This window comes from Hibiscus syriacus, unplaced genomic scaffold (genome assembly GCF_006381635.1).
Source record: "Hibiscus syriacus cultivar Baekdansim isolate YM2019G1 unplaced genomic scaffold, ASM638163v2 tig00110704_pilon, whole genome shotgun sequence".
Classification (NCBI taxonomy): domain Eukaryota; kingdom Viridiplantae; phylum Streptophyta; class Magnoliopsida; order Malvales; family Malvaceae; genus Hibiscus; species Hibiscus syriacus.
Genome location: NW_024062830.1, coordinates 207,973 through 223,092, shown reverse-complemented (window position 1 = coordinate 223,092; position 15,120 = coordinate 207,973). Strand labels below are relative to the sequence as shown.

Sequence of the window (15,120 nt, the reverse complement as noted above, 5' to 3'; positions counted from 1 at the left end):
CAGCTCAGAATTATGGAGTCCTGGAATACTTCCTTCACTTCTGTCAGTGACGTGGTGTTACATGCGGCCGCAAGCATCGGAGAGTTATCAAGTTGGAACTGCAATTCCTCGAACTCTTTACAAAGTACTTGATTTTTTGTATTCTTCATGGCATATTCAGGTGAAGGAAAGCTATAGGAAATTGCTCGCCAAAACTTATTACAATGTTCATTTCCTTTTTGGTAGATGGCAATGTGGGACACAACATTCTTAAATAAAGTAAACTGATGAGTGGATTGATTGTCTGTTTCTTAGAAGGGGATGAGTGTTTCTGGTTTATTCATTGCTCGAAAAGTGGCATTCCTTCAAGGGTATGACTTCGGAAATCAAAAGTTACATTTTTCCAAAAAAATTTCCACAGAGGGTTGCTTTGTTTAGGCGTTCATATTTTTCCAAAGCCTTAATGCGTAGACATGACTTTGATGCATCTGTCATCAAAGCTTTCAAATACATTTTGTCAAAGTAAAATCTGATGGTTTAGAAATCTGCTTGTTTTGTTATAATGCATGACCCTAAAAAAGGGCGTTGATTTTCAAAGTTGGAAAACTTGAACCAATAATTGTGACCCTGCTGAGATTATCCTCCATATAACCCAGCGTTTACTTGAAAGGTCTGCTTATATCATTTTCTTAGACAATAAATTAATGTTTTCTGAAATATCAACCATCAAAAACCAACCTCCAAGTAGACTCATTTAACTAAAGCTGGCCCATGGAAATAGTAGCCACATGACTTTCAGAGTCAGAAAACTTGAACCAATTGAAGAGACTGAATTAGATAATATCAGAGTTCAAAAACTGCAGAATTGCTCGCTGGATCTTGTTGATGAACAAACTTGCTTATTTCAAGAATGTCTTCTTATGCTGAAGTTAAAAACTTGCATTGTTCTTAACAAAATAGTGTATTATTACATGAAGTAAGCAACTTGCATTGTTCAAATGATTTGACCCAAAAAAATGTATTTTGGTTACATATGTTGTAGGAACCTAAGGTGCCAGAATATCAATTGCTCTAGAGGTTTGCTTTGGATTGGTGTTTAGAGGGATTCTCAATTTTCTATATCACCATGTTCTTCTACCTACACAGTGTATGCTGTACTGAGTTAAGATATATATGATGTTCCAACCATTACTATAGCTGAATTTCTACCATATTCCTCTAAGAATCATATGTTTTAGGTTCCCTTTTCTTTCTAGTTCCTTTAATATTTATGTATGGATTGTTGTATTGGGAAAAAAATTAAACCATATTTTCTAAAGACAAATCTCTGCAGACAATCAGTTTCTGAAAGCGTATACAAAATTATATTGAAACATATCATTTCTTGATAATAAGTTGATGCAATGTTGATACTTTAACATGGAATTTGCAAAGTTGTATAAATACAATTATATATAGGGTTGATCAATTAGACCGACCCAAACCAGACCACATACGCGTCTAATGTAAGCATAAGGTGAAGCATATATTAAAAGGGTATGTAAAATACAACTTGTATTCAATGTTTTGACACATAAACATTCAGGAACCTTTCTGCCGTCAAGAATCTAATTTCCTCAAAGCTCTAAGATCACCATTGAGGGTTCTTAACATAGATTATAAATCATATAAAATTTTAGAGGAACGAAAATATATTTTTAATAAATATATATATATATATATAAATTTAAATTTTTTAGAGAAATGATGATCTCCACTTGTCCCTCGTTCCATCCCTAATTCTGATTCCCGTTTCATATAACCATCACCATCAAGCCATGAACATGTTTTGCCTACTAATCATTGGTAAGGGTTGTCATTAAAAATGACGACAAAGAGTTGAAAAGGGACAAGGGTCGATGTGTGAACTAGGTCTAGGGTTTTAGTTTAACTTCATAAATCCAAAATTTAGCAAATTTCCCCTGAAATTCTAGGTCATATTTCGGGTCGTGATAGTATAAATAAAACTCATTTTGACTATAAAAAAAATAAATTTTGCTTATGACCAAAGTGGTAATTCCAACCTTTTGTCCATGACAATTCTTCTGATTACTCCTCTGACCGTAGAGTAACGCAATCCAAAGTCTCAAGGGTCAACCACCCAGTCAACTGCCAAAAGGCCTCCATAAGCACCTAGAAGCTTCCACAACCTAGACTTCTTTATAACCACCCTAAGCCTTAGTCTAAGCTGTTTCTAGATGATTTATCATAGTTATACACTTGCAATATTGAATTGTATGTCCAGCTCAGTTGGTAAGAGCGCAAGGCTCTTAATCTTGTGGTCGTGGGATTCGATCTTACGGTGGCTAATTCATAATTCTGACTGTCGGAGGTCTCTCACGAAAGCTGTTCTCAACCTGCCGTTGGGGGCAACCTACTATCCTATCTCCCCCTTACTCCCATTACATATGAGAATAGGGTCAGCTAAGTGTGTGTATACACTTACAACATTCTTAACCATTGGATATAGGGTTCTTGCCTATAAATGGAGGCAACCCTATCCAACATTTATTTGTAAGAACACTGTGATTAAGCAACATACATATTTTTTTTTCATTATAAGTCACTCCATGAACTATGCATTTCTTATGATATTATTTGGTGTCAAGTACTCTTTATGAAAATACCACAATTAAAATTTAATTACATTTTCATCGTATTAAATTTAAAGTTCCATCCCAAGCGTAGTTAAGAAAAAAATACAAAATAAAAAGAAAACCAAAAACTAGTTTAGTTATTAAATATATAAAATTCAAAGTATTTCATTTTTATTTTTTAAAATACATGAGATCTATTTTAAGCTTCATTTAAGAAAAATGAAAAACAAAATCAAAGATTATTGGTTACATAGGAGAAATACTGAGAATATCCTCTATGATTGTAAGTGTCCAAACTCCAAAGTAAGCTCCTTTCCTATGCATGACATGACCCTCACTTGACGTTCCAGACCAACATGACATTTAAACTTTGCGAGACCACCATGACGTTTAAACTTTGCATGGTTGCAGAGGTTACATAAGAAGTGGCCCTTTCTTATCGCTTCTTGAATTACCCATTGGTATAATTAGGAAGAGATTACTGGGAAGAAAAGAAAAATAATATTATTTAGCTTTAATTAGTAATAAAGAAGTAATTTAGCTTTAATTCTTTTAATAGCTTTGTATACACACTCATAGATTAGATATATTTATATTTTTTAGACTGCATCTTTTCAAAATCATTTTTCTTAACGGTAAAAAGAGAGGAAAAGAATTTAATAAAATCTAAATGATTCATGCCTATAATCTATTGAATTTGCAGTAACTCAGGTAACCACCTATGCTACAGTGCCTTTGAGATATTGGGTACTTCAAATGCTATATCATCATACTAGTGTCTATTAGTGGTGCACAAATTCAGATATTAAATCTAAAAATTTGGATATCCAAAATTTTAGATAACAAAAATAGTGATATGCATCCAATCTTGAATAACTAGATAAAATTTTGGATATCTGAAATATATCACTTTTCCCCTCTCTCTCTCTCTCTAATATCTTTCCTCTCATGGTTCAGTCATCCATGAGCCACATCGTTGATGTCTTCGATTCCAGTATGTCGTTCTGAGTGACAGGTACCTTTGGTTCAACATCTACATTGTCCTTGTGAATCTTAGATGAGAGAAAACTTTGGTTATTCGTGAAAATTTACTTCTGTCGCATTGCTGAAAATTTAATTTGTGGAATTTTTTATTATTTTTCGAGTATTGGTGGTCGTTGCACGCATGGACTTAGTATATTACTTGGAAACCATTATGAACCGAACCAATTTTGTTTGAATCGAATTGGTCTAGTCGAGTTGATCATTGACTTTGGCTTTGATCGGTAATGACTTTTTCTATTAACCTTGAAAGATTGGACCTAATGCTTTTTGACATGTTGATTCCGTTTTTATGATCTATTTCACCAAATTATAATCCAAAATATTTGAATTAAACCTGTTGACCCGAACAATTATTTGTAATTTTAGTATTTTTATTTTTTAATAGACTTCGGATATAGAATTGATTTAAAATTTGTATTTTGGGAAGGTACTCATATTTTGTTCGAACATCGATCCAATATGATATTTCATATCTAATAAATCCGCATGATTCTCGTACTCATAAGATTACTCGTATGTTTTTATAAATCGTAAGAGTAGAGTTTAGATTTATTTTTATCATAATAATAATTTAATTTTTTGAAACTTAGATTCTTGTACCGCCATTGGCTACGATAGACATGTCATTCAGTAGATTTTACAGTCAAACTCCTTTAGTACAATAAAATCAGTACAGATTTTACTCGCACTCTTCACTTTTATTTTTTATTTAAATAATCTTTGTAAATTATATTCTTCTTAATTTTATAATATTATATATATATTAAAACTTTAATCATTATTAATAATTTATATTTTAATTTTTTTAAATGATTCAACTGCCCACTTTAATCGATTAAATAAAAACAGTGCTCTCAATTTACTGTTGAGGTGATTTGATCCCAAGCTCTATGGCAATGGATGCAAACGCATAGCCAATGAGCTAACTTGCGAGCAAACTTGAAGTGATTCAAATTTAATTATTTATTTTGTAGTGTAATCTAATTATAAGTTAAATATTTGTTTGGGTGAAATTGACCAAATATGATACCCAGCTTATTGGTTATGCATTGACATTTTTTATTGACATATATCATTATTTTATGAGCGAATATAAGCATAAAAAATCAATTATTAATGATGTGTTAACAGTAAAAAAATAACATCAACATCGTCGTTAATTTTTTTAACGACGAATGATTAAAATAGAAACACAATATATCGTACACTACAATAGTTTACTTTTCAAAGTGATCAACTTGAGTTTCTATTTCCTCTCCACTTTTAAACACCAAAATTTTATATATTTTGCAGACCTCATCGTTGTTCTAACCATGGAGACAAATTAAACAACTAACCAAGTTGAAATTCAAACTTAGGTCTCATCTTTGTTGGCCGTCACAGCCACCAAATGGCCATTACCAGCGTGAATGAGCCAATCTTAAGCAAGTTGACATTATCTTTTTATATATCTTGGGTGCCAATTGACAGATCAAACATATAAAATGCATCAAGTGCATTTATCGTTTAAATTAAATAATATAAATATTTTTTTTATTAATTTATTATAAATAGATATTTTTATTTATTATTTTCCAATTAGTGAAATGCGTTGACGGGCCGAGTCAAATCCGACAAACCTAAAACAAATTTGATAGGATTTAAAAAAATACTGATATCATTTCTTTTTAAATTCTGATATTATAATCTAATTTTTTTGACATTATCGTATAGTCACTTTCATTTGCAAAATGATTTAAAAATCTTAGAATAGTTCAACATTAAATATATTTATTGTTAAATATTAGATATAATATCAAAATTAACCTTTAATATTTATCAAAATAGTTATTTTAACTCATATTTTTTTAGTATTTTTACCTCATCGTTTCATATTGAGGCAAAAACACCAATTTATGAATGAAAATCATTAGTTAACAAACGGATAATGTTCTATAATGAGAGTCTTTTTGCCCTAAAATGAAATGTTTATTGTTAAAATATTTCAGAATAAATTAATAAAAGTCAAAGTAATTATTTAATCAAACGTTAGAAGTATTTTTGCCATAAAATGAGGCGCTAAGGTTAAAATGTTCCAAAAAAAAAGAATATGTCTCAAAATGACAATTTTGATAGATGTTTGGGGAGCAAATTTTGACATAAAACCTAAATATTAATTTGATTCAATAGGGGTGGAACTAGAAATTTTAAATCACGATATGAGAATTTTAAATTATAATATATAAGTAAATTATATAAATTTACTTAAATATATAAAGTCAATGGTACCATTTGTTTTTGTTTTTATTTATAGGGTTAGGATTCACTTACACCTAGTGTAAAATTTCTAGTTTTACACCTTTTTAGGATCGTTGGATGAGGGGAAATTAAAGACTGAGGTTAACTCATTGTTTTTTTACTAAATATATTCACATTTCCTACTATTAATCTCAGCCTTTGTTTTCCCCTAGTCTAACGATCCTAAAAAGGTATAAAATTAAAAAGTTTTACATTATGTAATTGGATCCTTCCCCATATATATATATATATATATAATTCTTTTAGAAATGACATCCTTCATAAATACCGACTCCGTAAGTGGATTAAATAATATATATTCTCAAAGTGATTTATAAAGATAGGATAGATATGTGCATTTGTATAACATAGGGTTTCAAAACATTGAAGATTATTCTAGTCATTTCCAGAATATTGAAAACAAGACAAGAAAATCTAGACTTATAAATGCTATGTGGAAATTATTTATGATTTGATTTGTTCGTTGACTAATATATATATATTAATTGTCCATCCATTATTGATGAAATAATTAAATTTTGACAGAACTAAATCACCTATATTTTTATAGTTAAAAGATCCATCCAACTTATTTGACAACTATGTGGATTAGATTTGTTCTTAGTTTCTCATTAATTTCTCAATTATAGTAGTGTTTTTATAAAAATGTGTTAAAATCATAACAAATACAATGCATACAATATTAAATGTATATTGCCATCGTATTACTCTTTATTGTAACTATATGAAATATTATATTTGTTGAGGGATTTTGATTGTATATTGTCCAACATAATTTGTAATAATTAAGTATTATATTTATAGAATGATTATCATATCGTAGAGCACTTCGAGAATAAAAGAAACTATTTGAAACTTATACAGAATGTAAGATATTTATCATAATTTAATTTTGGATATCGAAATATTACACAATAATTCAATTAAAATCTTGAAGATGTCGAATACTTAATTGTAGAGTTAAAGAAGTTTCGTCTCATGAAAACTCATTTACTCTTTAGTTATGGAATAAATGAAACGATATTGCCAAATTGGTGCTTCTGCAAACCAAAAACGAGTACGGTACGTTAACTATCCCCGGAGAATTGCACCAACAAAAGGGTAAAATCGTAACCATCCCCGTAAAAATGGGTAACAGAAAACAAGCAAGAAATAAATGTGACCATTCGGATCTACTAAGGCCCGAAGGTGATTAAGTGTCTATCCTAAAATTTAAATTTTATTAAGATAATTATATATTTTATTGATTGTGTTCATCCTGAAATTTTATTTGTGTCCACTTATATCAAAATTTTATATTATTAATATATATGTGTTTACCCTAAAAAATATTTATGGATTCGTCACTAACTATTCATGAACTGACCTTTCAAGTTATGTTATTCGAATTTAAGGTGAGTGTTAGAAAAAGATATTTGTTCACATATACGAAGTTTGAATTAAATGAAAAAAATTCGAAGGATCAAAATGTGTTTTTAATCATTGCATTAATGTGTTACAATTTCTAAAGGAGCTAAACCATAAACTTACAATTTAGAGGGGACAAAGTGAAATTTTATCATTATGTTAAATTGAAATTTTTATAAAATTTAAATTGACTCAGTCGCAAATTGGCCATTTGGGGGAGGGGAAGGTCATTGTCCGCCCCTTTGGTTCCGTCTCTGTATTTTCAATAAGGATATATTTTAATCATATTGATATTTTAATACTCAAATATATATATAAAAGGGTAAACTATACGTTTTGTATCTAAATTAGTATCATTGTTCTATTTTGATACCTAAATTTTATTTTTTTCATACCATACCTAACATTTAGTTTATGTTTCAATTTGGTATCATGCTATTAAAAAATTAATAGAACCGCTGATGTAGAATTTTTTATTTTTTCTAATGATGACATTACATTACCTTAAGTAAAATGTCAACATCACTACCAAAATAGAACAAGAGTAATAATTTATATACTAAACATGAAGTTTACCCTATATATAATATAAATGTCAAACATAGATATTTAAGAAATTCGAAGAAACCAAATATTATATGGTTGCGGGGTAAATTTTTATTTTGGCCCTAAATTCTTCAAATATTTATTTTAATTTAAGTTTTTAGCATGAGTTTTTTTTAATCTTTGACCACCAAAAATTTTATTATTTTATCTCGATTTCTCAACATAAATCTCTTAGCTTCAACCCTCAAAGGTTAATGATAATCTTATCAAATAAAGTAAAAATCAATTTTCAATTCAAGCAGTTGAATTCTAGATTTAGTATAATTATAATTTAACACTTATTTAATGTAAAATAAATAGTAAAAATAGTTATTAATTAACACAAGAAAAATATTTGATTTAACGATACTAAAGAAACCATATCACATCTCAATCTCATTTCTTAATAGCATGTTTAATCGTGTATTCACGTTGACAAATATATTTATCTTCTAAAGTATTCCTTAATAAGATATCATCAAATTTTTTTTATAAGATTAATGTGAACAGGTTTTCTTTTGTGTTCTTAAACCAAATCAAAATGATGTAAAATAAATTTAAAATTTTATCTCGAACTCCAACTCGTAATCTGTGATCATGGACTCAGTTTGACTTTCTTTAGTTTAACCAACCTTTTACTATAATCCAACATTTAATTATAAGTTTGGGAGTAAATAGACTACCGACCTTTTGTTCAATCAATTTGAGAGGTTGTTTTCATTTTCTACCAGGTTGTTCTGCATCATCATAACTATTCATCTAACAAAGTGGGATGAATTTAAAGCAAAAATTACCCAATTTGTGTGATTGGACCAACTTGACATCTACCTTAACAAATATAGAAATGCATTGAAATTTTTAATTTTTGTTCCTCTCAGATTGGTAGATACCAAATTGCTTTTCTTGTGAAAATTCTTTCACAGGAAAACCTAGCATTAATTGTTATGTTAACTAAAAATGAAGCATTATTGATTTGTATGCAGACTTTAATATATTTAAATAAAATCTCGTCCCTTACCATCAATTGTTATAAAAAAAAATAGGTTAAACTGCACTATTAGCCACCAATTTATTGTTTCTATTGTTTCTTTCTTATTTTAGTCATAGAAAACGACACTTTTTTTTTATTTTGGTCATCGACTGTTAACGACATTAATATATATATATATATATATATTTAATTTTTACATCATTTTCTCTCTTTTTGCTAATAATTTACGTGTCATCTTTTAATTAAATGATCACACGTGACACCAATGAATTGGACAAATATTAATAATTGACCCCATATTATTTTATATTAATATAAATATTCCTTCAAGTAAATATCAAGAGTTTGAATCTTCACAATGTGAATGAATAAAAATAGGTTAAGAGAGTAATCTTTATAATGGGCTTATGTAGGATTATATCTGAATTAGTTTATCATTGAATCAAATATTAGTTGTGCATCGAATATTAAGTTTCACATATTTTATAGATTGTTAGACGAATAAAAATGGATGATCGGAGCCAACAATAATAAATAGAGAGATTTGTATGAAAAAAATCAGTATAAAACTAAAAAAAATTACGTTGTGTTATTGAATCACACCTTTTTTATATATATAAGAGTAAGTTGGAGTTGTTAATGGAATTAATTAAACGCCCCCAATGAGTATCATCCATGTTTCACTTTCCACTATATAAAGGGTCAAACAATAAGAAAGAAAACCTCCTAAACCAAAGAGAAAGAGAGAATAAAGGAGAGAAATGGGAAGAAAGTCTGGGAAGGCGTTTTTGAAAGGTGGGAAAGGGGATGAAAGGAAATACGATCATGGGTTTTCTTCAACCGAGGTCCACACTCTGGCCGCCATAGCTGAAGTTTTGTTCCCTTCTTTCTCAACTTCTTCCTGTCGTTTTGAAACACAAGAAAACCAGACAACAAACAAAGCTGTTCCGTTTTTCATGGAAACTTCTGCCTCTGAGTCCCCAATTCCAGACGAGGTAAAACAAGTTTATTTTTCTAAAAGCACAGTTATGATCATAACACGTTCAAGTGTTTCGAGTCAGATTTAGAGAGGGACTGAGTGTGTAATTGTTCAATTATTTAACATCTATTTGTGATTTGGCAGGCAGCAGAGATGCTATGGAAAAGAACATTCATCGAGTGTTTGACGCTGGTGAGAATTGTGCTGCTGCTGCTGTCGACCAGAGTGGGGAGTTTGTTGCTTTGTGGAAGGCATAGTTTGGGGGGCAAATGGCCTTACGTCAATCGGTTCTCGAGCATCCCATTAGGCAGAAGAGAGCAAGTTTTGCAAGCCTGGTTTAAGCACAACATCTTCACTCCTATTAGGATTGCTTTCGTCTACTTCAAAGTCGTCATCCTTTTCACTCTTTTCTCTAGGGTAATTTACTATTTATTTAATCAATTATACTCACTTTTTTTCTTTATTATTTCTAGTCAAATTTATGACTTTCTTTACATGATTCGGTTCTAAAGAAAGGCTTAATATTATAAAAATATCTCTAATGCTGGATAAAGTCATCATTTAATCTATTTTTGTAATAACTTTACACAATTTCAAGATAAAATAATCTCTAAGAAAATAGTTAATTGAATAAAGATGAACATTTTCTCTAGGGTAATTTACTATTTATTTAATCAATTATATTCTTTTTTTATTATTTGTAGTCAAATTTATGACTTTCTTTACCTGATTCGGTTTTAAATAAAACTCTAAAAATTATTCTTAACACTTGATAAAATAATCAATTTAATTTTTATCTATTTTTTCTTTTAAGTATTTTATGTATAATATTTCATTTCGGAGTAAAATGATTTCTAGTTAGATGAGATAAAATAGTCTCTAGTTGGATGAGATTTGTTAATTGAATAACGATCGACACTTTTTGCTGACGTGACAAGTCTTTTGTATATATAAATGATGATGTGATCCATATAATTTGTACATAAGTGATGATATGACACATGCTATGTGTTTAAAGTGATGATATGGTTTATGCCACATATAAGTAAACGATGACATAAAACATGTCACATATACATAAGTAATGACATTATAAATATCACGTTATTACTTTGGATATATAAGACTTGTCACATTAACGATAAACGTTGATCATTAATCAACTAACGATTTCTATCTAGCCAAGAAATATTCTGCCTCAAAATGAATTGTCGGAATCAAAGTACTTCAAAAAATAATAGGGACCAAAGTGACTATTTTACCAAATATATAAATTATAAATATGAAATCAATTTATTAACATTTTAATTGATAAATAGGTTGATTATATGAGCCAAACCTTTTGCACTAGAAGATTTCTTTATTTGGATATGACGTCGGGTTGGGCCGACCTTTGTTTTTAATTTATAGAAAAACTAGTATTTTAATTAAAAAATTGTGAGTTCAACTAATAAAATGGTGCATGCATGCCCATTTACATCTAGGTTAGGTGAGGATCATTACAAAAATTAGCTGGAATAAAGATAAATTAAAAAGATGACCCAGATAGTATTCCCTTGAAAATTTAGAATTATTATATATATTTAAATTATTTCATGTATTTTTATTAAAAAAAATATTTTTCCTCTTATAATTTTATAAGATTTTTTTTTAAAATTTTAGATGTTTATCTCCTGATATGAAATTTTGGGTCCGTATCTTACTGGAATTATATTTATAATTGGTTAAAATATGCTGGTATTTCCTATACTCTTTGCACACCATAATTCAGTCATGTTTTTAATTTTAAGAGTTTAAACTCTCAGAATAAGGTAAAGTACATAGGAGATCCTTAAAAAATATTCAAATACATTTTTGATCATTTAGTTTTTTAAAAATTATTAAATTTATTAAATTATTATAAAATAAGAGACGTATACATTATTTTTGTATAGGAGCTGGTTGTAATCTCTTCTCTGAATTAAAGTTTAACTACAATCGGAAATTATCTATAAAAGAATAAAACAACAATTATCTATAAAATTAATCATTTTACTTTTATTTTATAGAATTTAACCCCTTCACCTTTATAATATAATTGTTTTTTAAAGATAGTTTCCAATTGTAGTTAAGCTTTAATTTGGGGAAGATATGATAAGTAGTGATGGATATTTGATTCAAATTTAAAGGGTTTTGATCCAATTTTATGCATATTTGAATATGAATATAAGACTGTAATATCTAAAGATTTTTTTAAAATAAATATTAAAAAGTTAATATATTTGTATCTGACACTCGTATTCGAGTTCAGGATTATAATTTTCCTTGTTAACAATTTGATCCTCAGGTTGATGAAGATGGTGAAAACCCAGCATGGGGAGCTATATTGGGTACAATGTAGACAAAGTTGAGAATGTTGCAAACGAGAGACCTCTTCAGAAAGGAATGGTTGAGACAATGCATGCAAAGGACTCCACTGATCTTTATAAATCACTAATAAATAAAGGCCTTCAAGTCATAGAAGATCCCAAGAAAAACGTCATTGAAATCAAATGCGACGCCGTAATAATCGGCTCGGGATGCGGCGGTGGTGTTGCGGCGGCAGTGCTGGCTAGTTCTGGCCTGAAGGTGGTCGTTTTAGAGAAAGGAAACTATTTCGGTCCGGCGGATTATTCCCCCTACGAAGGTCCTTCGATGGAGAAACTATACGAAGCGGGTGGTAGTCTTCCTAGTATCGATGCGCAGATACTGGTTCTCGCCGGCTCCACCGTGGGTGGTGGCACAGCCATCAACTGGTCAGCTTGTATAAAGACACCTGAACCGGTGCTTCGAGAATGGGCGGACGACTGTAAAATCCCGGTTTTCGGGAGCGAAGAGTATGCTTCGGCCATGGATATTGTTTGTGAGAGAATTGGTGTTACGGATGATTGTAAGAAGGAAGGTTTTCAGAATCGAGTTCTCCGTAAAGGGTGTCAAAAACTCGGCCTCGACATCGAAAACGTGTCGAGAAATTCATCGGACGACCATTATTGTGGATCGTGCGGGTTTGGTTGCAGAAGAGGAGAGAAGAAAGGGACAGACACAACATGGCTGGTCGATGCTGTTAACAATGGCACGGTCATTTTAACAGCCTGCAAGGCAGGTAGATTGATTTTGGAACGAAACAAGACAGCAAGTACAAGGAAGATGAAGTGTTTGGGTGTTATTGCAGAATCATCAAACCAAAATATCACGAAGAAACTGCGAATAGAAGCCAAAGTAACAATTTCAGCATGTGGGGCACTTCAGACACCTCTCTTGATGCATTCGAGCGGCCTTAAAAATCAGAACATCGGTCGAAACCTTCATCTCCATCCGGTTTCAATGGCATGGGGTTACTTTCCAGATTCAGATTCAAATACGGATTCAGACCTTCAAGGGAAAACCACTGAGGGTGGGATCATCACATCGGTTCATAAAGTGTTGGGATCAGATAATAAAGTGCAAGCCATTATCGAAACTCCATCAATTGGGCCTGCACAGTACACTGCATTATGCCCTTGGGTCTCTGGTCTTGACATCAAGCAAAGAATGCTAAAATTCTCAAGAACTGCTCATTTGATAACAATAGTCCGGGACCGAGGGTCCGGGACCATCCACACCGGTGGACGCATTACGTACAAGTTCAACGCATTAGATCGAGAAAATATCCAAGCCGGGTTGAGACGGTCATTGAGGGTTTTAGTAGCGGCCGGGCCGGTTGAGGTCGGGACCCATCGAAGCGACGGGCAAAGAATGAGATGCAAAGGGGTTAGCGATGACGATTTGGAGGAGTTTTTGGACTCGGTTTCACCGGCGAGCGGACCATTGTTTAGTGGCATAAATTGGGACGTTCACACGAGTGCACACCAAATGGGGAGTTGTAGGATGGGGATTAATGAAAATCTCGGTGCTGTGGATGTAAACGGTGAGAGTTGGGAAGCTGAAGGATTGTTTGTTTGTGATGCAAGTGTTTTACCGACTGCCATTGGTGTTAATCCCATGATTACTGTCATGTCTACTGCTTATTGTCTCTCACACAGAATTGCAGCTAAAACACACAAAAGTATAGTCTTTTGAATTGTGTCAATGATTCACCAATATGTACGTCTTTATGTATGCATTGTAATGGAAAAAGATTAAAAGTTAGTAAAAAATCTCGCATCCTTTTGTTTGCACGAAAAGTTTGGATTTTTATTCTAAAAAGTTGAATAAATTAACTTTAATTTGATAGCTTTACTTTTATTCTTTCGTGAGGAGTTCTACATTACACGTATGATTATTTGACTATAGACATATTTTATTTTGATGATTGATCTCTTAATTACACTTATGATCATTTAACTATAGACAGATTTTATTTTAAATATTGATCACTTAATTTTGTAAATAAGATCAAATTGATAAAATAATGTCAATCAAGTGTATAAAATATGTCTACGGTTAAATGATCATAAGTGTAATAACCTAGCTTTTATTCCTTTCTAACGATTATATGCACAGTAACAAATGATTTAGATCTCAAATTAATTTTCAAACACATATATTTCTCCCAAAATAATATTCGTTTGAACTATTTAGCCAACAAAATTAGTAGTAGAGTCAAATAAAAATATACAAACACTTAAATCACTAAAATGAAATTAATAATTTGATCACAAAAACTCAAACTTTGAACTTTTTTTTTGAAAGAGGATATTTTGTATTAAGAAGGATAACAAAGTACACCACCTCAAGAACCTTATTAAAAAATCTCCCTAATCTTAAATGGAGGAAAAAGAGTGTACCTTAAGGTGGTCAAGAACAAATACACATAACACTATTACAAGGTTCAAACTGAACCCCCGCCCTACCACAAACCCCAATCCGACAAGTATAACGAACACAGGCAAGCCGACAATATACATAGAGAACACACTGAGTAACATACACAAACAACAAAGCCAATGGTAAGAACCTATTGGCACTACTAAAACACCAGGACAAACCCAACATACTAAGCTTGGCTCAAACCATATTAAATAACGTTGCTTTTTGCCAAAAGTGGGAGCACCACCCATGCCTCCCATGCTAGCACTACAACCAAACAAAACCACCCATACTTCCACTTACTCACCACTCCCTCCTCCACTCTAATGCCCATACCATGCTCACCCTAAACCAATAAAAAATCCTTGAAGCATCAAAAGAGTTAACAATCACCC

General features: G+C 31.1%; 1 pseudogene; it reads left to right on the top strand.

Moving 5' to 3' along the window:
• Positions 1 to 9,674: 9,674 nt before the first annotated feature.
• LOC120138667 lies at positions 9,675 to 14,001 on the top strand (annotated as a pseudogene).
• Positions 14,002 to 15,120: the final 1,119 nt, after the last annotated feature.